Source organism: Hyperolius riggenbachi, chromosome 10, assembly GCF_040937935.1.
Source record: "Hyperolius riggenbachi isolate aHypRig1 chromosome 10, aHypRig1.pri, whole genome shotgun sequence".
Taxonomy (NCBI): domain Eukaryota; kingdom Metazoa; phylum Chordata; class Amphibia; order Anura; family Hyperoliidae; genus Hyperolius; species Hyperolius riggenbachi.
Genome location: NC_090655.1, coordinates 168614209 through 168641334, shown reverse-complemented (window position 1 = coordinate 168641334; position 27126 = coordinate 168614209). Strand labels below are relative to the sequence as shown.

Here is a 27126-nt window from a genome sequence, read left to right as displayed (position 1 = left end):
TACGCAGCCTGCGCCATACAGCGCACTTACTCAATCCTGGTAGGTCTAGCGCATATCGGGCTAATCAGCCCAGCGGTCATCACCCCCTCGTGTGGCGTCGGCGCCCCGCTCCTCCACCGCGGTGTGCCCGCTAGTTTTCAGTTCCAGATTCCGGCCGGCCGGCAAGTGTTTCTGCAACCTGGTGAAGTCAATCGCACCTGACTCCGCCCAGACTGGGGTTCCGGAGTTATGTTTTTACACTGGTTTTACCACGCATGCTGCACTTTTTTCACTGAGGGAGAGTGGACCTATGTGTTTAAAACAGTAATGCACTATGTGCAGTATGTTTACTTTTTGCAGACTTTGAGAGAGATTTAGAAGAGGAGCGCTGTCATTCATCATTCATGTATCAAATAGGATGGTCGACCAGCCACCAAGTCAAGAAATCTATGGCCACCTTAAAGAGATACTTAAGCCCCCTGCCCCGGCCCCCTGCAGCCATCCCATGCCCACACAGTCCTTCGCTTCAGTGTCTCTTTAAGTAAACATTAATATATGTGTTTCACTGACTGAAAGTTTTCATTGACTGACTTAAAGTAAAAGAAATATAAATGACTGAACTGGGGCTTCATCCAGCCACCGGTAGTCCTTAAGGTCCCTCGCTGTCCTTCCAGTCTGCTCCATTATGTGCTCCTCCAAAATCTCGCTGGCTGGGCTACTGCGCATGTGCTGTCATGGCTGCATGCCTCCCCAATCGTGCATTCATTGCCCGGAGCATTCTGTACATGCATAGTTGAGAGATTTACGAACTGCGCATGCCCAGAACTTTGCCATCCATGGCATAATTGAGGAGGTGCGTGAGGGAGAAGAAGCCCATGGTGTGACAGCTTCACCACAGAATGGACCTGGTGGACAGCAAGGCACCCGAAGGACTACAGTGAGCTGGAAAACGGGATCAGTTAAAAATGGCGCCAGAGCCTACAGTGTAAAAATGGCGCCGTATTAATTTGCATTATAAAACGATATTTATCGTTTTATGAGTTAAAAAATGGCGGCGCACTAAAAACTATATTTATCGTTTTATGACTTCCATAAAACTATAAATATCGTCGTGTGTGTGTGTGTGTGTGTGTGTGTGTGTGTGTGTGTGTGTAACACCACACATACACACATACAGGGGTGAGCCTGGGGTGCCTGGCACCTGGGTGCAAGATTTCCTCTGGCGCCTATGGGAGTGGTTAAATTAACCGCGCCCAACCACATAACCACACCCATGTCCTGCCTAATCACACCCACACCTTCCACCTCTTTACGCATGCATGTGATACCCCATTCCTACCCCTCTTCCATGGGCTTGCTCCTGGCTGGCTTTGGCTTCCTGCGAGTCTGCTAGTCTCTGGACTGACTCAGGCTGAGAGGCTCTGCGAGTGCGACGCAGTCACACACTGCGGATTTATGGCTGCCTGCGGCCACCCTACTCTCGCTCGCTGACGTCGGCTCCTCGCCCCTGCCAAGCCCAAGGTGGGCTGCCTGTATCTTTCCCGTTGTGCCACGCAGCCTGCCAGTGTTGCTACCCTTTCACGTTATTTTTACTGACAAATACCTAAAAATTTACTGACAAAAGATTATTTTTACTGACAAAATTCCCCCACTAAATGCACATAAGAGACAGCTTTTCCCCATGTAAATGCACATAACAAGAGACCGCTTTTCACCAGTAAATGCACATAAGAGACAGCTTTTCCCCATGTAAATGCACATAACAAGAGACCGCTTTTCACCAGTAAATGCACATAAGAGACAGCTTTTCCCCATGTAAATGCACATAACAAGAGACAGCTTTTCCCCATGTAAATGCACATAACAAGAGACCGCTTTTCCCCATGTAAATGCACATAACAAGAGACCGCTTTTCCCCATGTAAATGCACATAACAAGAGACCGCTTTTCCCCATGTAAATGCACATAACAAGAGACCGCTTTTCACCAGCAAATGCACATAACAAGAGACCGCTTTTCACCAGTAAGTGCACATAACAAGAGACCGCTTTTCACCAGCAAATGCACAGAAGAGACAGCTTTTCACCAGCAAATGCACAGAAGAGACAGCTTTTCACCAGCAAATGCACATAAGAGACAGATTTTCACCAGTAAATGCACATAATGACAAACAGCCAGTGTCCCCAGAATATATAGCCAGGGATATATGTCCCCAGTATATGTAGGCAGGGGTATATGTCCCCAGTATATGTAGGCAGGGGTATATGTCCCCAGTATATGTAGGCAGGGGTATATGTCCCCAGTATATGAAGGCAGGGGTATATGTCCCCAGTATATGAAGGCAGGGGTATATGTGCCCAGCATATGTAGCCAGGGGGTATATGTGCCCAGCATATGTAACCAGGGGGCATATGTGCCCAGCATATGTAGCCAGGGGGTATATGTGCCCAGCATATGTAGCCAGGGGGTATATGTGCCCAGCATATGTAGCCAGGGGGTATATGTGCCCAGCATATGTAGCCAGGGGGTATATGTGCCCAGTCTAGGTAGTGTTAAAGGAAAATAACTTACTCAATGAGACTTCTCCAATTCGTGCCAATGAAAATGAAATCTTTATTCACTCAGCTGAGGACCCTTTTATATACCAGCATTTATTAAAGGAGAAACAGGCTAGCTGCAGCCTGGCCAGTCACAAAAGGGTGCAGACTTCCTTCCTCTGTTGATCTTTATACCCCAGTTAACATGCTAATATATTCCTCCCTCCAAACAGTCTGTAATCCCATGAGTCCAATGAGCAATGTCCAGTTTCTTCTTCTGGGTGTGTCCGGTCCTCCTCTGTGTCCTTCATAAATAATTTAGAAGTCAACAGGAACAAGAAATCTTCTGTTCACCAGTTTCCTGTTTCGTTTCTCTGAGTCGCTCTCACCTTCAGGAAACTGGTTTAGACTGGCCCCTTCAACCTGCTCATTCTGCGCCTGGCACAGAATGACACTGGGGGGAGGTGCAAAGGTTGTTCTGGTCTTTTACTGTGAAGGAATATAGAAAGCTGTGCACAGTGAATGGTTCAAAACATATATATAACATATATTCAGTGATATCGTGATAACTCCTTGGTTAACAATAATCCTTTTACTTAAAGTGTCACTCTAACACAATAATCTAATCTTGTGCATGTGGTCTGTATAGCCACATAGGTTACACAGGATATACATAAAGATTAACGGATTAATTATAAAATTCTTTCCACATTTCCCTCCTGTTTATAATTAATACTGTGGGTTGTGGCTTGATTATATATGAATATCAAAAGGAATATTTACATTCACATTTCTGTGCTTATGCTTACTTAAGCCTCAGGTATCTGCAAATGTGTCTTCACTACAGGGGTTAGAGGTTCAAGCAAACACAGCCTTCTATTCCCCTTTGCTGCAAATGGGTATGCACTACAGCAAATCAGGGCATAGAAGTGAAATGATCAAAAAACAAAAATCAGGCTCTGGCCGTGAGCTGGAATGATTGCCTCACACGTTGGCCTGGCCATCTCCCTTCAGCACATCATCATCATGTTTGCATTAAGGTTACATACATATCTGATGTAAGAACATGGGACAAAAGAATGAGCATTCTCATTCAGGGACTGTCTGGCATTTGCTTCAGGCACTGGTCTCCTTTTGGGCTTTCACCAGTGTCGTCATACAATCCAGTTTCCCTTTCAGTTTACACACCCACATATCCCAGTATTTAACCTTTGCAGCATCATTGTACACGTATAGGTCTCAATTGGGCGTGAGAAAGATTTCGGGCATGTTCTCCTCACCATGCAACAGACAAATTTAGTTCCGTCAGTTAATCAGTCAATAGATTTATTATTCTTAAACAAGTCACTTCTAGGGTCTGTGATGTTATTGTCAGTATCTGTCGTTGTCATTCCAGGGCTCTTCTTCTTTCTTTAAAATACTATAGTTTTGACCCAACCTGGTTCAAGAAAAGTAATTCCTCCATGTAGCCTTTCCCGTATCTGTTCCCCCCCTTTTATCTCCTCTTTCACCATGGTTCAAGATAAAGAACTACACCTGTGCCTTAGGAAGAATCCTCTAATATCTTCCCACAGCCTTTGAGATCGTGGTCGCACTGAGGCTCAAGCAAATGTTCCCGTCGCCTCAGGATCTCAAATTTACGCCCCTCTTTACCCCACGGTGCTAACTATCAAGAACAGATTGGATCTGGCTACTATTTTAGGAGGAAATCTAAACACCTTTCATGACCGAGGTACTAAAAAAAAAAAGTTTCTTTTATTTCAAAACCACTGAAGTTTTCATGTGAGTGTTTGTAGCAAGTTGTGGCTCTGGATCTTCAATTAATCTAGACCGGCCCATGTGCGCCCTCTTGCAATGGCTCAGATGTACCCATGTTGCTCTTTCCGCTATTCTGATAGCGGTTGGTGTGCTTATCAAGACTTGGTAGGGGCCCTCCCACCTTGGAGAGGACCAGCATTTCCTCTTTATCACCTTTACCCACACCCAATCTCCAGGATTCAGTTCCTGTCCCTCTTCCACCTCCCCTTTGGGTATTGGGCCCGGATACCTGGCCCTCTGTCTTTGTCTGCAAGTGTACTTCAGAAAGTCAGCAAGTTCAGTCTTCTAGGGGTTGTTCTTGTGTGTCAAAGTCAGGAAGTCTGTACTGTCTGCCAAACAATATCTCATAAGGTGACAGTCTCTTTCTTCCTGGTGTTATTCTGATGCTCAGTAGTACTGCTGGCAAACACCAGGCCCAACCTCTCCCTGTTTCCTTGATGGTTTTACTGAGTTTATTCTTAATTGTCCCATTCACTCTTTCCACACTTCCTGCTGACTGAGGATGGTATGCACAATGGTTTCTGACATCTATACACAATGAGGTAGTCAGGTGGGATATAACCTCATTTACAAAGTGGCTGCCATTGTCGCTAATCATCTTCTCTGGGATCCCCCATCTTGGTACTACTTCTCTAGTGAGGGCCTTGGCAACTGTTAATGCATCTGCTTTGTTGGTGGGGAACACCTCCACCCACCCAGAGAATATGTCCAGTATGACCAGGGCATATTTCTTCCCTTCAGAAGGTGTCAGCTCAATGTAGTCTAGTGCAATGGTGTGAAAAGGGTATGTACCTGATTGGGTGTGTCCTTTCACTGGCTTTAAGCCTTTGGCCGTGTTGTTCTGGGCACAAATCGTGCACTGGGCACAGAAACTTTTAAGGAAGGATTGTATACCTGGGGCATGGTATCTTTGTTCAAGGATAGCCACCATCCCTCCTGTTGACACATGTGAAACCCCATGTGTCACAATTGTAAGCAGTCTGAACAAAATCCTCGGTATACAAGGTTTACCATCAACCATCCACAAGCCTGTGGAAGACTGAGTGGCACCTACTTTAAGCCACTTATCCATCTCCTGTTGGGGGACTTGTTTTTGGAAACTCAACAGGTCTGTGGAATGCAAAGACTCAGGTTCTTTGGAATGCAAGTCAGCAGGGGGTGTAACTGCGGCTAATTTAGCTGCTTTGTCTGCCAGGTTATTACCACGAGTGACAGGGGAGTCATCATTTCTATGGGCAGCACATTTGCAAATAGCCAACTTTGAGGGTGCTTGGATAGCTTCTATTAGTTGTAGAAGCAGCTCTTTGTGACGGACAGGCTTCCCTGCCGCTGTAACCATACCCCGCTGGTGCCACTGAGCTGCAAATGTATGCACGGTTGAAAAAGCATACTGGCTGTCAGTGTAGACAGTGAGGGATTGATCTTTGTGCAGCAAACAGGCTCTAGTAAGAGCATAAAGTTCCGCAGCTTGAGCTGAAAACGTGGAAGGGAGCTTACCAGCATCCACGGTTGATTCCAGCGTCACTACTGCATAACCCACTAGGTTTTCTCCATTCTCTCCTCTGCTTGCAGAGCCGTCCACAAAGACTACTTTACTCCCCTCTAGGGGCTCACTCTGGAGGTCTGGACGGGGAAGAAAACTACGGTGGGAATTTTCAATACAGTCATGTGGAGACTGGTTTTCAGATGGCAAGGGTAGTAAAGTGGCGGGGTTCAGGGTGGTACAGCGTTGAACAGTGATGTGGGGTTGTCCAAGCAAAGTGGCTGTGCAATACAGGTGACGAGCAGGTGTTAGCAAGACCATCTTTTCCTGCAGGAGCAGGGCATGAACAGCATGTGGCACTTTCACTGTTAGTTTGTGATACAAAACAATACCTGCTGTGCTGTCCACAGCTTTGGCTGCTGCTATGACGGCTTGGACACAATGTGGCAGTGCTTTGTTGACTGAGTCTAATGGTGCTGAGTAGTAGGCCAGAGGCCTCATTTTGTCACCCCACTCCTGGCAGAGAACTGCTGTCATGCATCCTTCTCTGCAATCTGTCATGAGATGGAATGGCTTGTTGTAGTCGGGATAGGCCAAGACTAAGGGGTCTTTAAGTCTGTCTTTGCATTTTTGGAAGCTTTCCATCAGCTTGTCATCCCACTGTATCTTGTCTAGCATACCCATTGGTTGTGAATGTATAGCATCATACAATGGACGTGTAATGATGGAACAGTCAACTATCCAGGCTCTGCAGTAGTTCAGGGTACCCAAAAATGTCATCATGTCTTTCTTTGTGACAGGTGGGGGTATGGCAGTGATTGCAGTAATTCTGTCATGGTCTAGGGACTTGCCCCCTGGAGTCAGAATGTGACCAAGGTATTTAACCTCCTGTTGGCAGAACTGTAGTTTGGCTTTTGAGGCCTTGTGACCTTCTTGTGCTAGGAACTTAAGTAGGTCAAGGGACACCTTCAGACACAGGTGCTTGTCAGGGGCTGCTATCAAAAGGTCATCTACATAGGTCAAGAGAACACACCCAGGTGGGACAGGGAAGGGTTCCAGGGAGCGTGCAATTTCAGTTAAATAAATTGCTGGACTCTCGCAGAAACCTTGCGGCAACCTTGTGTACGTGTACCTTTTGTTCCGGAAGGTAAAAGCAAACCAAAATTGACTATCCTTGTGCAATTTCACAGAAAAAAACGCATTAGCAAGATCTACAATCGTAAAAAACTGCACATCTGGTGGTATTGAGTTAAGCAGGGTGCTGGGGTCTGGGACCACCGGCGCCCTGGGGATGATGGCAGCATTTACAGCTTGTAGGTCCTGGACCATACGGTACGTCCCATCATTCTTGCGTACCGGGAACAAAGGAGTGTTACATGGAGAGTCTTTTTCTTCCCTGATTACCCCCTGCTCAAATAGTCCCTGTATGGTAGGGGCAATGCCCGCCTCTGCCTCCGGTTTCAAAGGATACTGTCTCTGGTAAGGTCTGTAATTTCCTTTTGGCGTAATGACCACGGGGTCTGCTGTTCTGATCAGGCCTACATCAGTTTTTGACTTGGCCCACAGCTGAATCGGGACATCGGTTAAGATGTCCTGTTCTGTTAGTAACCGTCAGGCAGAATTGGGAGGGGCCTCCTGGTACCTGGTCAACTCACCAACAAAGACATGATCAACATCCATCCACCTTACACCCTCTATCTCCAGTTCTTCCTTCTTCATGCCTTCCCATTTAGTCACAAGCTCACCACACCGTTTCCATGCACCCCACTGAGGTTTTCTCAAAGGCACATGGGGCACCACCTCATTCAACCTGTACATTTCATCTCCCATGTAGTTAAAAGGGGAGTTCTTGGTGTATCCTGGTACTGCACACGCACACACAACATTCCCTTTGCTGTCTGCATACACACGTGTCACTTTCACTTTCGCCCTCCTTCCCAGGGGATATTCTTCCTCATATTCAATGTCTGGAACACATGTGTTGAGGAAGTGGGTAGTTACATGGGGCTTGGTAGTACAGTCCCCCTTTCCAGGAAACCTTTCCAGTTGTATTTTAACCCATTGGTGTGCGGACTGATCCAACACTAATCCATACCAGATGTAACCCTCTTTGGCTATGGAGCCCCCCCTTATCACTCTAAGGGAATCCTCCCCAGGAGCTATGGTGATGCCTAGGTCACCTATCAGGTCCCTGCCACACAAGTTAATTGGACAGGCTTTTGAGACAATGAACTGACATTCTACCCTCTTTTTTGTACAGGGATCTTCCACTACTATTGGGTCACTAACTGGTTCCCAGGATGCCCCACCTCCAGCATTCCTAGCAAGGACTGATCCTTGCTGTTTCCACTTCACACCACTTTCAGCCATCAGCACAGATCTGCAAGCTCCTGTATCCACCAAAAATCTAACTTTCACACCTGCCACCAATAGGGTAATCTCAGGCTTGTAGCGATCTGCATAGTTAATCTCTACAACCTCAGTACCTTCACCCATGCTTAGTCATTGTGGACCTCGGTGTCTCTCGGGACACTGTCTGGCCAGATGACCCCTCTTCCCACATTCAAAGCATTCCCCTCGTTCTCTGCGACTTTCATAATCCTTATTTTTGCGCCATCGTGGGCGGGGTGGACGCCCACTGTCATTCACATAGCAACCATTCTCATCATCACTGTAATCGAAAACATATGCTGCAGCTTTCTTCCCTTTCTTTCCCTTTTCTTTAATAACACGCTCAGCATGCCGGGCATATTCTAGGAAATCAGTCAGTCTGCAAGTTCTATGATTAACCATGTGCTTTGTCACAAACTTGCCCACATCTTCTTTCAAAGCTCTGTGTACAGCAATCTTAAGTTGTTGTTCGTATGGGGAATCTACCGTTCGGTCAGCAGGGGGAGCTATGCCACTATGTCTGTTGAAAACCTCCACCACCCTTGCTACTAATTCATCCACTCCCTCCCCATCTCTTTGGGTGATGATGGAAATCTGGCCCCAATCTGGTGACGTCTTATACTTCTCCTTAGCCCTGTCAAGTACAGCATCATATCTTTGAATCAGATCAGCACTGTCCCAGACCAGGGGTTTAGGGGGAACAGGTGGATCTTTTGTTGGATCCCCTGCATCAAAAGGGTTCCAGGTACCAGCTACCATGTGCCAGTCTGTTTGGAACTTCCCTCTAAGGACCCTCTCACATTCCAACCCGTCTAGGCCATAGCTGATACGGAGGTTTTTCATATCCCTTATGCATGTATCTATGTCTTCACGATGTGAGGGTATGCCCTGTAGAGCTTCCTTCACATCGTTATCTGTCCATGGCCTATAAACCCTCACAGCCTCACCTCCCGCAGGGTTTGGCATCTGAATCATGGGCATAGTAGTTGCCTCACAGGCAGGGGCTGTAGCCCGCAGGTGCACATATGGTGGGGGTAGTGGTGGATACATTTGTGAAACGTGCACCCCTGCCTCCCCCTCTATCTTCTTTTTGGTGGCCCTCATCAGCACTCCCCCTCTATCTGTTCCTACCTCCACACCTCCCGTGGCCCCTCCTTCCTCCTCCTGTTTGGTTCCACCTCCCTGTGGGGCCCCATCTGCGTCATGTGGGAGGACCGCAGCCTGGTCTAAGACTGGTACGGCTTGGCCCTGGACTGGGGGAGGGATCTGAGGGTCTTGGCGTGGAGTGCATGTTACCACTTCCAGGTCTTTGTTCTTTTAATCCTAACCAATACGTATTCACCTGTTTCTGCCTCTTATGCGCCTCTTCTAGCCATATTTTAGCTTCTGCTAAACCAAACCGACCTTCTAGCTTCCTGTCACCTTGCGCTTCACATTTAATTTGAGAAACGAGTTTCTTGCACCCCTCAGGGTGAAGGTGTCCCGAAAAACCAAATTTACTCCTCCACAGGCTACAATATGTTACCCAGTTTTTGTTCCTCCTGCGCATGACATATTCATCATCAGTAGCTTTAATTTTGCCTGTACCTTGCCCCATTGATCTATATACAGCACTATGATGTAACAATTCCTGCTGTTTCAATCCTGTTCACTCACTTATTGTTGGATTTACAATGTCCCGCGGTCCCCTCCCGGAATGTACTGCCTTCCATGCACAAAGATGTAACAATTCCTGCATTTACAGCGCAAAGATCTTACAATTCCCGCTGAGGCAGAGTGCCTGCACTAAGATGGAAACGTTCCTGCTAAGGCACCTCGAGGGCTGCAGCTGAGACCTGGACAACACTCAACGTGATGAACCTCTGTGTGGGCTAATACTGACTGAAGTACAGAAACAACCTGTGATCTAGATCCACTCCGATATTACTGCCTGTTACGCGGCTGTGTTCTATTACAAAAACGTACAATTCCGCTGAGGCACACAGTAGCTTAGGAAACTGACCACAGATTGTGTCATACAAAACAATAAAACAACACATCAATACTTAGACTCTAAGCGCAGCCCTGTGTACGAGAAGTTACAGAAATAAAAGGTAGTACTTACAATTTAAGAAGCTTTCAGGACACCCGAGAAGATTGTTTTAGAATCCTAAGCAGGCGATTTCACCGACCTTGGCTGAAGAAGTCTCCCGGTTCGAAATAAACCGTACGTCACAAAGACGTGAGCTCTAGTTGCGTTTGGCCACCTGTTTTTGAAGGAAACGTAGTCCCGGTGGACTTTCACCAGCTTTTTTATCAGATTCGCCAGTCGCAAACGCGCTCCTAGGACTCACCTCTCTGTGACTATAGGTTTTCCGGTTCGATGAAGACCAGATGTTAAAGGAAAATAACTTACTCAATGAGACTTCTCCAATTCGTGCCAATGAAAATGAAATCTTTATTCACTCAGCTGAGGACCCTTTTATATACCAGCATTTATTAAAGGAGAAACAGGCTAGCTGCAGCCTGGCCAGTCACAAAAGGGTGCAGACTTCCTTCCTCTGTTGATCTTTATACCCCAGTTAACATGCTAATATATTCCTCCCTCCAAACAGTCTGTAATCCCATGAGTCCAATGAGCAATGTCCAGTTTCTTCTTCTGGGTGTGTCCGGTCCTCCTCTGTGTCCTTCATAAATAATTTAGAAGTCAACAGGAACAAGAAATCTTCTGTTCACCAGTTTCCTGTTTCGTTTCTCTGAGTCGCTCTCACCTTCAGGAAACTGGTTTAGACTGGCCCCTTCAACCTGCTCATTCTGCGCCTGGCACAGAATGACACTGGGGGGAGGTGCAAAGGTTGTTCTGGTCTTTTACTGTGAAGGAATATAGAAAGCTGTGCACAGTGAATGGTTCAAAACATATATATAACATATATTCAGTGATATCGTGATAACTCCTTGGTTAACAATAATCCTTTTACTTAAAGTGTCACTCTAACACAATAATCTAATCTTGTGCATGTGGTCTGTATAGCCACATAGGTTACACAGGATATACATAAAGATTAACAGATTAATTATAAAATTCTTTCCACAGTAGCCAGGGGGTATATGTGCCCAGCATATGTAGCCAGGGGGTATATGTGCCCAGTCTAGGTAGCGAGGGGGTATATGTGCCCAGTCTAGGTAGCCAGGGGGTATATGTGCCCAGTCTAGGTAGCCAGGGGGTATATGTGCCCAGTCTAGGTAGCCAGGGGGGTATATGTGCCCAGTCTAGGTAGCCAGGGGGGTATATGTGCCCAGTCTAGGTAGCCAGGGGGGTATATGTGCCCAGTCTAGGTAGCCAGGGGGGTATATGTGCCCAGTCTAGGTAGTCAGGGGGGTATATGTGCCCAGTCTAGGTAGCCAGGGGGCTATATGTGCCCAGTCTAGGTAGCCAGGGGGGTATATGTGCCCAGTCTAGGTAGCCAGGGGGGTATATGTGCCCAGTCTAGGTAGCCAGGGGGGTATATGTGCCCAGTCTAGGTAGTCAGGGGGGTATATGTGCCCAGTCTAGGTAGCCAGGGGGGTATATGTGCCCAGTCTAGGTAGCCGGGGGGTATATGTGCCCAGTCTAGGTAGCCAGGGGGGTATATGTGCCCAGTCTAGGTAGTCAGGGGGGTATATGTGCCCAGTCTAGGTAGCCAGGGGGGTATATGTGCCCAGTCTAGGTAGCCAGGGGGTATATGTGCCCAGTCTAGGTAGCCAGGGGGGTATATGTGCCCAGTCTAGGTAGCCAGGGGGGTATATGTGCCCAGTCTAGGTAGCCAGGGGGTATATGTGCCCAGTCTAGGTAGCCAGGGGGGTATATGTGCCCAGTCTAGGTAGTCAGGGGGGTATATGTGCCCAGTCTAGGTAGCCAGGGGGGTATATGTGCCCAGTCTAGGTAGCCAGGGGGGTATATGTGCCCAGTCTAGGTAGCCAGGGGGGTATATGTGCCCAGTCTAGGTAGCCAGGGGGGTATATGTGCCCAGTCTAGGTAGCCAGGGGGGTATATGTGCCCAGTCTAGGTAGCCAGGGGGGTATATGTGCCCAGTCTAGGTAGCCAGGGGGTATAGGGTCCCCGTTTGGGTAGTTAGTGACAGGAGCGCTGCGCTCCACTCCCCTCTAGCCGCCGCCGCTCCCCCCTCACCTTTCCGCAGCTTCAGACCTCAATCAGCGGGCGACCCGACCAGTGAGAGGGCGCTGGACGCACCCGCTCTATATGCGGAAGTGATGTCACTTCCGCATATCAGTGCGGCGTGCTAGGTCCTAGCGCCCGCCCGCCTGATCGAGGTCTGATGTGGCGGCGCCGGCTGCTAGAGGGAGGGAGGGAGGGAGCGGAGACCACAGGGGGAGAGCGGCGGCCGGGCGGCGCCTCTCGGAGGCAGGCGCCTGGGTGCCTTGCACCTGCAGCACCCGCCCAGGCTCGGCCCTGTACACATATACATATGTATATATATACACACACACACACACACACACACACACACACACACACACACACACACACACACACACACACACACACGAAAGGAACTTTAAACTCTCAAAAACGAAAAATATTGGTTTTCGTAAAAACGATAAATACCGTTTTTCATAAAAACAATAAATATCGTTTTTAAAAAAATATCGTGCGTAACCAGGCGCCATTATTTGGCTGGCGCCATTTTTAACTGGACGCCTGGAAAACACCCTAGGTAAGTAAAATTCAACTTTTTTCCCTCACTTTTCTTTGGCCCAGTGCACACCAAAAACCTCTAGCACAGGCATGGGCAAACTTGGCCCTCCAGCTGTTAAGGAACTACAAGTCCCACAATGCATTTGCCTTTATGAGTCATGACTGTGGCTGTCAGACTTCTGCAATGCATTGTGGGACTTGTAGTTCCTTAACAGCTGGAGGGCCAAGTTTGTCTATGCCTGCTCTAGCAGATCTGCAAAACACGAGGTTTTTGAAGCAGATTTTCAGGGTGATTCTAAGCATGTTTAGAGAGGTTTTCTAAACATGCCTAGCATTTTTGGGAGCGTTTTTGTGTAGCAGATGTCATATATTGTTACAGTAAAGCTGTTACTGAACAGCTACTGTAACAAAACGCCTGATCTAGATTTTTACAGAGCTGTTTTCCACTTTCCTATACTTTAACATTGAGGCAGAAACGCCTCAGAAATCTAAAAAAGGCTGCAGCCCCTGAGTTCGCGTTTGTGGAAAAAACTAACCGCTCTGGTGTGCACCATCCCATTCACTTTCATTAGTCAAGCAGTTTTCCCCCTGCAAGTGTTTTAAAAGAACCACTCTGGTGTGCACCAGTCCTAGAAGTTAATTACTAATTTAATTCTACCATAGCCATAGTCATACCATGATTTTATTGTGTATAAATATAGCACTGACATCGCCTGCAGTACTTTGCAGAGTACATAGTCATGTCACTGACTGTCCTCAGGAGGAACTCAGAATCTAACAGTGGCCATTAATGATATAATTTGCAGAACGATCGTTTATGAAAGATTCTTCGTATGAATGATCGGAAATGATCATTTGGGACCACTAATGGACAAAAATCTCCTAACCAATCTGATCAGATTGACGATCATTTCTGATCATTCATACGAAGAATCGCTCATAAACCATTGTTCAGCAAATTTTATCGTTAGTGGCCACCTTAATACTTACCATAGTCAGAGTCTAATGTCTTACCATATTATTATTATGTATTTATATAGCACTGACATCTTCTGCAGTACATTACAGAGTACATAGTCATGTCACTGACTGTCCTCTGAGAAGCTCACACTCTAATCCTACCACAGTCATAGTCCAATGTCCTACCATATTATTATTATTATGATTTACATAGCACTGACATCTTCTGCAGCACTTTACAGAGTATATAGTCATCACTGACCGTCATCAGAAGAGCTCACAATCTAATCTCTGCCATAGTCATAGCTCCACCCAAGCCATGCCCACATTCTGATGCGTGGCAATGCCCATTTTTTGCACACTGCAGGACTGTCCGGAGAGGGGTGCAAAAATTGTCTTTGCCCCAGGCCGCTGAAAACCCTAGCTACGCCGCTGGCTACCTGTAACAAATTGCATAGATTAATAATTAAGAGTGAGGTTACTGGGGTACAATCAGGGGTCGAGCCCTGTGTGAACGCGGGTGGACAACGTCCACCTACTTTTTTTGGAGAGTGGATGTCGTCCACCCTAGCATATGTGGAGGGGAGCAGCACACTGGAGAGGAGCGTTGTGCAGAGCAGTGGGGAAGGGCAGATGTCTCCCCACCCCCCTTCCCTTCCTGGCTCTCCCCTCTAGAACATTTGCGGCGGTGGCTGGCAGCGGGCATCAGTTGGCGGGACTTTCTTCCTCCTGTTCCGGCGAGTTGAAGCTGTGCGTGCCGCTGCTCTGGTCTTGACTAGACCAGACCAGCGGCACGCACAGCTTCAACTTGCTGGAACGAGGAGTTAAATCCTGCCCGCTGCCAGCCACCGCTGCTGCAAATGCTCTGGAGCGGAGAGCCAGGAAGGGGAGCCCCAAGGTGAGGGAAGGGGGGGGGGACGTCCGCCCTTCCACACTGCTCTGCACAACGCTCCTCTCCACTGCGCTGCTCCCTTCCTGCTGGGGGGACACCTGGCTACCTATTTTGGGGACGCCTATAGACTGGCTAAACTGGGGACACCTATACACCTGGCTACATATACTGAGGACACCTATACACCTGGCTACATATACTGGGGACACCTATACACCTGGCTACATATACTGTGGACACCTATACACCTGGCTATACTGGGGACACCTGAACACCTGGTTACATATACTTGGGACACCTGGCTCTACTGGGGACATCTATAGACCTGGCTACCTATTCTGGGGACATCTATACACCTGGCCACCTATTCTGGGAATATCTATACACCTGGTCACCTATTCTGAGGACATCTATACACCTGGCTACCTATTCTGGTGACATCTCTACATCTGGCCACCTATTCTGGGGACAACTATACACATGGCTACTTATACTGGGAGTGGGGACACCTATAGACCTGGCTAGCTATACTGGGGGTACCTATTTTGGGGGAACTGCTGTCAGATCTGTATTTTTGGGGACCGCTGATGCCAGATTAAGTGTATTTTGGGGAACCGCTGCCAGATTGTTTATGTTGGGGGACCACTGCTGCCAGATTACATGTATTTTGGGTGTTACGTGTATTGTGGGTGATCCACTGCCAGGTTTCGCGTATTTTGGGGAACTGCTTCCAGATTATGTGTATGTTGGGGGAACTGCTGCTGCGAGATTGTCTATTTTGGGGGAACCAATGCCATATTATCGTAAAGCAGACTTTTGCAAGAGGAAGCAGCAATCTTACCAATTAAACGTGCAGATAATGATTGCAGTCAGATTGTAAAGCAGACTTTTGCAAGAGGAAGCAGCAATCGTGCCAATTAAACGTGCAGATGATTGCAGTCAGATTGTAAAGCAGACTTTTGCAAGAGGAAGCAGCAATCGTACCTATATCTTGCTATCTATACTGTGAGCATCTATTCCTGGCTACCTATACTGAGGCACCTATGCCTGGCTATCTATACTGAGGCACCTGTTCCTGGCTACCTATACTGGGAGCACCTATTCCTGGGTTACCTATACTGGAGAATCTATACCTGGCTACCAAAACTGGGGGCCCTATTCCTGGCTACCTATACTGGGGGCACGTTTTCCTGGCTACCTATACTGGGGCACCTATTCCTGGCTACCTATACTGGAGGCGCCTATACCTGGCTATTTAATGTAGGGTGGGGGACCCAAGTCCAAACTCCGCATCGAAGCCCCGAGGTTTGTAGCTACGCCACTGTGCACAACACAGAACGTTTGGGTGAAGTAAGGGGCCAAAATGTTTTGGTGTCATTTTTAACCTGTTTAAGACTGCGTCATGCTGATGGCCGTGAACGCGGTGGCTCCCCCAGGACCGCATAACGCTGATGTAAAGTCCGGGGGGGCGTGTTTTGCAGGAAAGCGCGTGCGCATCTCCGCTTGGATGGCGGAGCTCCGCTCCGTCATCAGCCTCCCATCGCAGCGATCGCTGCTAGGAGACTGTTAGACAGCTAAACCGCCGTCTATTTACATAGCACAGCAATGCGATCTAAGGCAGCGCTGTACTGGGGACAGCCGTGTGCCAAAGCCTATGACAGCTGATCGCACTGATTGGCTGGCGAGGGGAGGGAGGGTAAAAAAATAAAATAAAGCCAGTTGTGATGATATATAACATAGGACACTGGCAAAGGCTATTACGGAAAGGAGTCAGGTTTTTTATTATTCCACTCAAACTACTTGGATTTCTCAACCTTGATATTTCAACAGAACAAAACTTAAATAACAGCCGCATAAGCAGAACTACCAGCATGTGTAGTGTTCACAGACAGAGAACTCCAAAACAGTCCAAGAAGTCCAAAGGTAAAGTCCAGGCAATTAGTCCAGTATTCCATATACAGGTAATTGAATGTATTCACTCCTGTAACTATTGGATCCAGGGGATTGGAGAACCAGCACCGCAGCTTGCTGTCCCCTTCACTGACTCACTCCAAAAGCCCCAGGTACCTGGCCTTATATGGCAGATACAGGATCCTATTTACCTGGAGACGCCTTGCTCCCAGACCATTCAGTAGATACAGCCAATTCCCTCCTCCAGGAGCTGTGTGGTCCAGCAGTAAGCAGTCAGATCATTGTCTATAGGTGCGTACACACACTACAGAAGCCAACGACGGGTCCTTCAGGCCCTCCCACTGGGCGGATCGTTCAGGAACAGCCTTATTAGTCCGCCGACAGTGCGTACTGTGAGGGAGGGTCTGACGGACCCGTCGTTGGCTTCTGTAGTGCGTGTGTACGCACCTTAAATGGTAAACAGGAGCAGATAAGGACAAGTCTGCTAGCAGACAGTAGAACAATAGAAACTCCATCTGATTTCAGCAAAACCAACAAGAACCAACTAAAACCAACTAAAACAATAAAAAAAAATAAAAAAATAAAAAAAATAAAAAAAAGACAATATACAGATCACAGCAGGAAAAAATTACATTTTGCAAGAATAATAAATAACAAACATCACACCAATAATTACACTTACCGGTAATTTGTTTTCTGTGAAGCCTTCACAAGGGATAGGAACCATGAGATAGCCCCGCCTGCTTAGGGGACAGGAAGCACAAGATACAATTTAAAAAGCCAAATCCTCCTACCTACCCTCAGTGCATTGACTACTACCTTGATTCAGTAGGAGACTTACCGTTAGATTTAGGTGGGAACATTCATCCCTCGTGAAGGCTTCCCAGAAAACCAATTACTGCTAAGTGTAATTATTGGCTTCTGTTCACCTTCACTCGGGATAGGAACCATGAGAGAAGAATATTGCCTCTCTTAGGGCGGGACAACCGCAGATAACAATTTACAACCAAACCCCAAGTCATGGTGCCTCGGTATATCCAAACGGTAGTGCTTTATGAAAGTATCATAAGAGGACCATGTGGCAGCCTTACAAATTTGGAGTACTGATGCGGAATTTCTTTCTGCCCAAGAAGAGGAGACAGCCCTAGTGGAGTGTGCTTTGACATTAACAGGGGCTGGCTTACCTGCTATTTCATAAGCTTTGCTTAAACATAACTTTTACCAGTTACTTAAAGTACTCTTGGATGCTCTTAACCCTTTACAAACACCCTGAAACTGAACAAATAAATTATCCTCCTTTCTCCATTCTGCAGTTTTATCTGAATAAAGCAAAATAATTTTCCTGACACCAGGAAACTGAATTTTTCCTCTTTTCGGTTAGAAGGATTTGGACAAAAAGAAGGATAAAGATTTCCTGTTCACTGTGGAAATCTGTCACAACTATTGGAGAAAAATTGGGAGGTAACTTAAATGTGATTCTATTCGGTTGGATAGACATGAATGGTGGCTTTATACTTAAGGCTTGTATTTCCCCTATACGCCTAGCTGTAGTTATGGCTACTAGCAAACATGTTTTTAGCGTTAAGTCCCTAATGGAAATTTGGTCCATTGGCTCAAAGGCAGGGGTGCTCATCAGGACTCTCGAATTCGAATATACTCAAATATTCGGGTAGATTTTCAGGGTTGCCGAAGTCGAAGCCAAAGCCCGAATGCTGATAACGAATTCGAATCCGAAGGTTCCTGAATAGGCGCAATCGAATTCGGCCCGGATGACACGGTGATCACGAGGTTCGGCTTCGGTATCCGGGGATGACGTCATTGGGCCAATCAGAAGTCCTCCAGCCGAGGTCCTGGCAACCCTAGCAACCAATCAGAGGAGGGGAGCGTGGCCCTCCCCTCCTCTATAAGGCGGCGGCCATCTTGGGGAGCCCGTCCTTGCTAGTGACTGAGCATACTGAGAGCATCTCCAGTGCTGCTGTGTCTGAGAGCAAGTGCTTTTCTTGAGCTAAACCCAGTGTATTGCATCCTACACTCATTCTACACACTTATATTGTACTCATTTATAATTAGATAGTAGTTTGATTGTTTTTAGTCAGCTAGTGTATACTGTATACTGTGCTAGGCTAGTGTTAGTCTGTGTGCAGGCTAGGCCTGCTAGCCTAGGTAGCCTTAGCCTACTACTAGCTTAGGTAGGTTAGGGATTATAGTTAGTTGTGTACTAGTACTAGTTTAGTTAATTTGTACTGCTGTAGTCTGTTAGTTTATTAGCTTCAGTACTGTGTTAGTTAAAGGGAGCCTTAACTGAGAGGGATATTTTAAACAATACCAGTTGCCTGGCAGTACTGCTGATCTCTTTGGCTGCAGTAGTGGCTGAGTCACACACCTGAAACAAGCATGCAGCTAATCCAGTCTGACTTCAGTCAGAGCACCTGATTGGCATGCTTGTTGAGGGGCTGAGGCTAAAAGTATTAGAGACACAGGATCAGCAGGAGAGTCAGGCAACTGGTATTATTTTAAAAGGAAAAATCCATATCCTTCTTCAGCTTCCCTTTAATAGTTAGTTACTGACTGTGTACAGGCCAGCATCCGTTGTGATCTGTGACAGTCAACTGCCCGACCCTATTGATTGATTGATTGTGTCCGACCATGTGTGACCGACTTTAATTGTCACTCACTGTCTGCCATACGACTTAGTTATTGTGTAGTACACTAGGGATTTATAGTTAGTTGCGTACTACTACAACTACTATTCGTTTATTTAATTTATACTGTTAGTCTGTGAGTTTATTCGCTTCTGTACTGTGTAATAGTTACTTCACAGGCCAGCATCCGTTGTGATCTGTGACTGTCATCTGCCCGACCCTATTGATTGATTGCGTCCGACCGTGTGTGACCGACTTTAATTGTCACTGTCTGTCACACGAGTTAGTTATTGTGTAGTACACTAGGGATTTATAGTTAGTTGCGTACTACTACTACCACTACTACTACTACTACTCGTTTACTTAATTTCTACTGTTAGTCTGTGAGTTTATTAGCTTCTGTACTGTGTAATAGTTACTTCACAGGCCAGCATCCGTTGTGATCTGTGACTGTCATTTGCATGACCCTGTTGATTGATTACGTCCGACCGTGTGTGACCGACTTTAAATTGTCACTGTCTGTCACACGAGTTAGTTAGTGACTACTGTAGACTACACTACTGTTAGTAGTACTACTACTATTTAAATAAAAAAAAAAAACTTTCATTTTTTGTTGTCACTCAGTCACCAACAACTCAGACTCTTTATTAAAGTTTACACCCTTTCCCGCCCTTTTCTACGCATATATTTTTTTTCTTATTGTATTTGTATAATTGTACAATGACTGGCAGACAGGGGCGGCGCCAGGGGGGTGCAAGGGGGTGCTCAAGCACCCTCTAGAATTGTCCAAGCACCCCCAAAGCACCCCCTGGCGTGAATTGACTTCAGGCGTCTAAGAGACGCCGAGTCAGTTCACAGTGGCAGCCCGGAGCAGCAGGCAGGGCTAGCTACGGTAAGATGGCCGCTCGAAGCAGGGCTTCGGACGGCCATTTTCACGTAGCCCTGCTCTCAGCATGCAGGCAGGAAGTAACGTGACGTCCGGAAAGAAGAGGATCGTGGGAGCTGTGCGCCACAAGGAGGTCGGGACAGGAGGTCGGGAAAGAAGGTCTTCTAGCTGTAGGTGAGTAAATGGGTTTTTCTTTTCTTTTTCAGGTGGTACTGCTGATTGTGGTCAGAACTGCTGAGGAAGGATTGTGCATATTGTGGTCATATCTGCTAACGATTGTGCATATTGGGGTCATATCTGCTACTACTGATTGTGCATATTGGGGTCATTTCTGCTACCGATTGTGCATATTGGGGCCATATCTGCTACCAATTGTGCATATTGGGGCCATATCTGCTACCAATTGTGCATATTGTGGTCATATCTGCTACCGATTGTGCATATTGGGGCCATATCTGCTACCGATTGTGCATATTGGGGCCATATCTGCTACCGATTGTGCATATTGGGGCCATATCTGCTACCGATTGTGCATATTGGGGCCATATCTGCTACCGATTGTGCATATTGGGGCCATATCTGCTACCGATTGTGCATATTGGGGTTATTGAACGTGTTTTTTGTTCACATCTGCTCACATTACGTGTATTTTCTTGAGAAAACCTGCACAATTATGTGAATTTTCTGGGGAAAGTGTCACCAAAACTTTGGCCCTCTGTCTTTGCGTTGCACTTTTAAAGGGAACCCAAGGTGAGAATAATATTGAGGCTGCCATATTTATCTCCTTTTTAATAATACCAGCTGCCTGGCTGCCGTGTTGGTCCTCTGCCTCTAATTCTTTCAACCATAGACCCTGAACAAGCATGCAGCAGGTCAGGGGTTTCTGACAATATTGTCAGAACTGACAAGATTATCTGCATGCTTGTTTCTGATGTAATTTAGTTCACTACTACAGCCAAATAGATCATCAGGGCTGCCAGGCAACTAGAATTGTTTAAAAGGAAATAAATATGGCAGCCTCCATATCACTCTCACCCCGGGTTCACTTTAAATTACAGTTAGCCCCGCCCTCATCCGGTCATGACCACGGCCAGGTTTTCACCACACACATTTTTTGCCGCAGGTCATCAGCTACCCCGGAAATTGGTCCAGCACCTGCATAGCACCCCCTAAAAAAATTCCTGGAGCTGCCACTGCTAGAGGGCGAGGTACTGTAACAGCAGGTGTGTGTAGTGGAACCAAAGGATCACAAGCATTTGAAAGTGAAACAAATCTTATTTTAGTAAGGATTCTTAGCAGTGGAAATCACAAACGTATAACTGCAACACATCAGATATATGCAACTGAAATGAAGCACTGTGCAAAGGGTTGTGTTATCACAGAACACAGTCCAGTAGGACAACAAGTCCCAGCATGTCTGGCAGTAGTAAGCAAAAGTAAATGCACATATAACTTCAATAGACAGTTCTGTAAACTGGTGTAACAGAATTCAGTGGATTCAGTTTCTGGTACTTGCGCTTTCCAAGATTTCTGCATCAAAGTCCTCCTGAGCAGTTCAGCTTCTGCAGGCTGGTCTCATCTCACTCAGCAGACTGTATCAGGCCTCAGAAGTTTCTAGAAGACCAGGCCTCACACCACCCCACTGTGTCCACAGTGCTCTGAACTTCTCTCTGGATGGTTTGCCTGGTAGAGCAGAGGTCTTACACTCCAATGCTTGCTGTTTCGCTCTGAAGCCGCCAGCACGCTTCCAAACTGGGTACTGCTCCAAGATGGGTAGTGAGTAACTTGCCTCTGCTCCTCTCACTCCATCCACCCGAGCTGTACTGAGCCCAGAGTATAGGGCAGAAGAGCCCTTTGTAGATTCCTGGGAGGGGCTTCCTGTGGCTGGGCATGTTAAAGGGGTGATGCCTTTTGCTCTTAAAGCAGCATTACTCTGACCTGTTTGAGTGGACCCATGGTAGTCTAAATACTCTGGCAGAGTCACCCTGTTACACTCCACCCCACTTGACCTTGCTGTCCCCAGCAAGGCATCAACTCTTTGAGTCCATACAAAGTCTTCCTCTGCATAACGGGCAGGAGGCTTGCCCAAATTAGGTCTTTGAGATCGGCGAATGTCCCTGGGCTGTAAGAGTTCACCAGAGTTCAGTTCAGGATCATCCTCCTGTTGGTTGAAAGGCACCAGATTTTCATCGACAGGAGGCACTGGGTTAGAAGGTACTGGCAGATACCACAAATTCCCTAAAGGATTTACTGGTTGAGATGGAGGTTGCTCTTCCACCGTTGGGAACTCCCTAGGGACATCTGGATTTCCAGTGGCAGTATACCGCTTTAACAGTTTTCGATGTAGTCTCCTAGGCCTATCTTGTGAACCCTCTTTTAGGACATCATAAACAGGGACTCCATTCATTGGCTGACGTAGAACAACCCAAGGCTCCGGCTCCCACCGGGTTTGCAGCTTCCCATATTGGTGAGCTCCTTTTCTTCTAATAAGCACTCGTTCACCTGGACGCAATTCATCAGACTCTGATCTAACACCCTCAATGTCCTGCCACTGCTTCCTTTTGACAAACTCTTGTACTTCTCTCAGTCTGCGCTTCAGCTCTTGAATCCACATGATGGGTGTATATCCAGGAGAGTCACTTGGGGGTGAGGCCCAGAGGTCAAGGGGACCACCCCGAGTGCGTCCAAAAAGCACATGGTAAGGTGTTCGTCCGGTTGCTGAATGGATGGTATGATTGTAACTCCAGACTAGTTCTGCCAGGTACATGGTCCATCTTCTTTTCTTTTCCTTTTCCAAGCCTCGTAGCATCTGTATGATAGTTCTGTTGAACCTCTCACATGCTCCATTACCCTGGGGGTGGTATGGGGTGGTACGAGACTTCTTTATTCCTGCCAAGTTACATAGCTCTCGAATCGTGTCGCCTTCAAAGCAGGCACCCTGGTCAGAATGAATTCTTTGGGGGCACCCATACGGCAAACAGAAATGCTTCCAGATAGATAGTGCGGCTGTTCGAGCAGTCTGATCCCGGGTTGGGACAACCACAGCAAATTTGGAGAAATGATCAACCATAACCAGGGCATGATTAAAGCCATCTTCAGACATGTCTAGAGTGAGATAGTCCACTGTCAACACTTCCAGTGGTTCAGAGGTCCGCCAAGTCTGGATAGGCACTGCACTCTCCCCTCCTTTCACCGCTGCACAAGTATGGCATTGCTGACAGACTCTCTCTACAATAGTACTTAAGCCCACGCAATAACAGTACCTGCGCAACCAACTGTAGGTTTTCTCAACTCCCCAGTGCCCTGAATCATTATGCACCTTCTCAGCCACAGAGAGGGTCTTTGCTCGGGACAGAAGTACCTGCCATGTTATATCAGGGTCACGTGGGAATGCCACTCTGCGGTACAACACCTCATTGCGAATAATTAATCGGCTCCACTCTTGAAGTAACCTTACACTTTCAGCTGGCCAGTCCTGACGATTTGTTTGAGAAGGTCTTTTTTTATTTTGTACTGATTCTAAAAGTGGTGCTATAATGGGATCATCCCTTTGCAACTCTTTCCAATCAAGATTCCCTAGAGTGGTAGTGAGTAGGCTCTGACTTGTGACAGGTATCTGGCTGCGGGGGCTATTCTGGCCCAAGTGTGTCAAGTCAGGGATTTCTACATCTTCATAGTTGAGATCCACGTTTCTTTCTGGTAACTAGTGTTGGGCGAACAGTGTTCGCCACTGTTCGGGTTCTGCAGAACATCACCCTGTTCGGGTGATGTTCGGGTTCGGCCGAACACCTGATGGTGTTCGGCCAAACTGTTCGGCCATATGGCCGAACTAAGAGCGCATGGCCGAACGTTACCCGAACGTTCGGCTAGCGCTGTGATTGGCCGAACGGGTCACGTGTAGTGTTGGGCGAACATCTAGATGTTCGGGTTCGGGCCGAACATGGCCGAACTCCGAACATAATGGAAGTCAATGGGGACCCGAACTTTCGTGCTTTGTAAAGCCTCCTTACATGCTACATACCCCAAATTTACAGGGTATGTGCACCTTGGGAGTGGGTACAAGAGGAAAAAAATTTTTAGCAAAAAGAGCTTATAGTTTTTGAGAAAATCGATTTTAAAGTTTCAAAGGGAAAACTGTCTTTTAAATGCGGGAAATGTCTGTTTTCTTTGCACAGGTAACATGCTTTTTGTCGGCATGCAGTCATAAATGTAATACATATAAGAGGTTCCAGGAAAAGGGACCGGTAACGCTAACCCAGCAGCAGCACACGTGATGGAACAAGAGGAGGGTGGCGCAGGAGGAGAAGGCCACGCTTTGAGACACAACAACCCAGGCCTTGCATGAGGACAAGAAGCGTGCGGATAGCAATTTGCATTTTGTCGCCATGCAGTCATAAATGTAATACAGATGAGAGGTTCAATAAACAGGGACCGGAAACGCTAACCCATCACAGATGTTCATTGTTCATGTTACTTGGTTGGGGTCCGGGAGTGTTGCGTAGTCGTTTCCAATCCAGGATTGATTCATTTTAATTTGAGTCAGACGGTCTGCATTTTCTGTGGAGAGGCGGATACGCCGCCGATCTGTGACGATGCCTCCGGCAGCACTGAAACAGCGTTCCGACATAACGCTGGCTGCCGGGAAAGCCAGCACCTCTATTGCGTACATTGCCAGTTTGTGCCAGGTGTCTAGCTTCGATACCCAATAGTTGAAGGGTGCAGATGGATTGTTCAACACAGCTACGCCATCTGACATGTAGTCCTTGACCATCTTCTCTAGGCGATCGGTGTTGGAGGTGGATCTGCACGCTTGCTGTTCTGTGTGCTGCTGCATGGGTGTCAGAAAATTTTCCCACTCCAAGGACACTGCCGATACCATTCCCTTTTGGGCACTAGCTGCGGCTTGTGTTGTTTGCTGCCCTCCTGGTCGTCCTGGGTTTGCGGAAGTCAGTCTGTCGGCGTACAACTGGCTAGAGGAGGGGGAGGATGTCAATCTCCTCTCTAAAGTCTCCACAAGGGCCTGCTGGTATTCTTCCATTTTGACCTGTCTGGCTCTTTCTTCAAGCAGTTTTGGAACATTGTGTTTGTACCGTGGATCCAGAAGGGTATAAACCCAGTAATTGGTGTTGTCCAGAATGCGCACAATGCGTGGGTCGCGTTCAATGCAGTCCTAGGCCGAAGAGGTCATAGCCTAGGGTCACAAAACCTGTTTATTGGGCAATTTCAATGGTGGCGAGTCTGACGTACATAAATCGCAGCAATGGCCGTTAGCAACGTCTGAATCTCACGAAATGTCTCATGCAGGTAGAAGACATATTGTTAGACTTGGGCTCCAAAGATGGGTTCCCTACATCTCTGCAAACCAGAGTTACAGGGCTCCAAATTTGGTAAAATCCCCCATAGGCTTTCATTGGGCCTCCTATTTACAGTTCCAAAATCTCACATCTTTTCAAAGGGCAATTACTCAGCAGTGGCAAATTTTCTAGCATTGTAGGGACCCTAGGGGGAACATGACTGGTGAGTTTCGGGCCCCTAGGCCAAAGAGGTCATAGCCTAGGGTCACAAAAACCTGTTTATTGGGGCTATTTCAATGGTAGTGATGGTGACGTACATAAATCGCAGCAATGGCCGTTAGCAAAGTCTGAATCTCACGAAATGTCTCATGCAGGTAGAAGACATATTGTTAGACTTGGATTCCAAAGATGGGGTCCCTACATCTCTGCAAACCAGAGTTACAGGGGTCCAAAATTGGTAAAATCCCCCATAGGATTTCATTGGCTCCCTATTTCACTTTCCAAAATCTCACATCTTTTCAAAGGGCAATGGCTCAGCAGTACCAAATTTTCTAGCATTGTAGGGACCCTTAGGGGGAACATGACTGGTGAGTTTCGGGCCCCTAGGCCGAAGAGGTCATAGCCTAGGGTCACAAAAACCTGTTTATTGGGGCTATTTCAATGGTAGTGATGGTGACGTACATAAATCGCAGCAATGGCCGTTAGCAAAGTCTGAATCTCACGAAATGTCTCATGCAGGTAGAAGACATATTGTTAGACTTGGATTCCAAAGATGGGGTCCCTACATCTCTGCAAACCAGAGTTACAGGGGTCCAAAATTGGTAAAATCCCCCATAGGATTTCATTGGCTCCCTATTTCACTTTCCAAAATCTCACATCTTTTCAAAGGGCAATGGCTCAGCAGTACCAAATTTTCTAGCATTGTAGGGACCCTTAGGGGGATCATGACTGGTGAGTTTTGCCACTGCTGAGCCATTGCCCTTTGAAATGGTGTGAGATTTTGGAACGGTAAATAGGAGGCCCAATGAAAGCCTATAGGGGATTTTACCAATTTTGGACCCCTGTAACTCTGGTTTGCAGAGATGTAGGGACCCCATCTTTGGAATCCAAGTCTAACAATATGTCTTCTACCTGCATGAGACATTTCGTGAGATTCAGACTTTGCTAACGGCCATTGCTGCGATTTATGTACGTCACCATCACTACCATTGAAATAGCCCCAATAAACAGGTTTTTGTGACCCTAGGCTATGACCTCTTCGGCCTAGGGGCCCGAAACTCACCAGTCATGTTCCCCCTAAGGGTCCCTACAATGCTAGAAAATTTGGTACTGCTGAGCCATTGCCCTTTGAAAAGATGTGAGATTTTGGAAAGTGAAATAGGGAGCCAATGAAATCCTATGGGGGATTTTACCAATTTTGGACCCCTGTAACTCTGGTTTGCAGAGATGTAGGGACCCCATCTTTGGAATCCAAGTCTAACAATATGTCTTCTACCTGCATGAGACATTTCGTGAGATTCAGACTTTGCTAACGGCCATTGCTGCGATTTATGTACGTCACCATCACTACCATTGAAATAGCCCCAATAAACAGGTTTTTGTGACCCTAGGCTATGACCTCTTTGGCCTAGGGGCCCGAAACTCACCAGTCATGTTCC

At 47.1% G+C, this 27126-nt stretch overlaps 1 protein-coding gene across 2 annotated transcripts in view; it reads left to right on the top strand.

Annotated features, from left to right (window-relative positions):
• Window positions 1-27126, top strand: part of LOC137533904 (calcium-binding protein 2-like) — a 511029-nt gene that overhangs the window by 311155 nt on the left and 172748 nt on the right. The window lies entirely within an intron of this gene.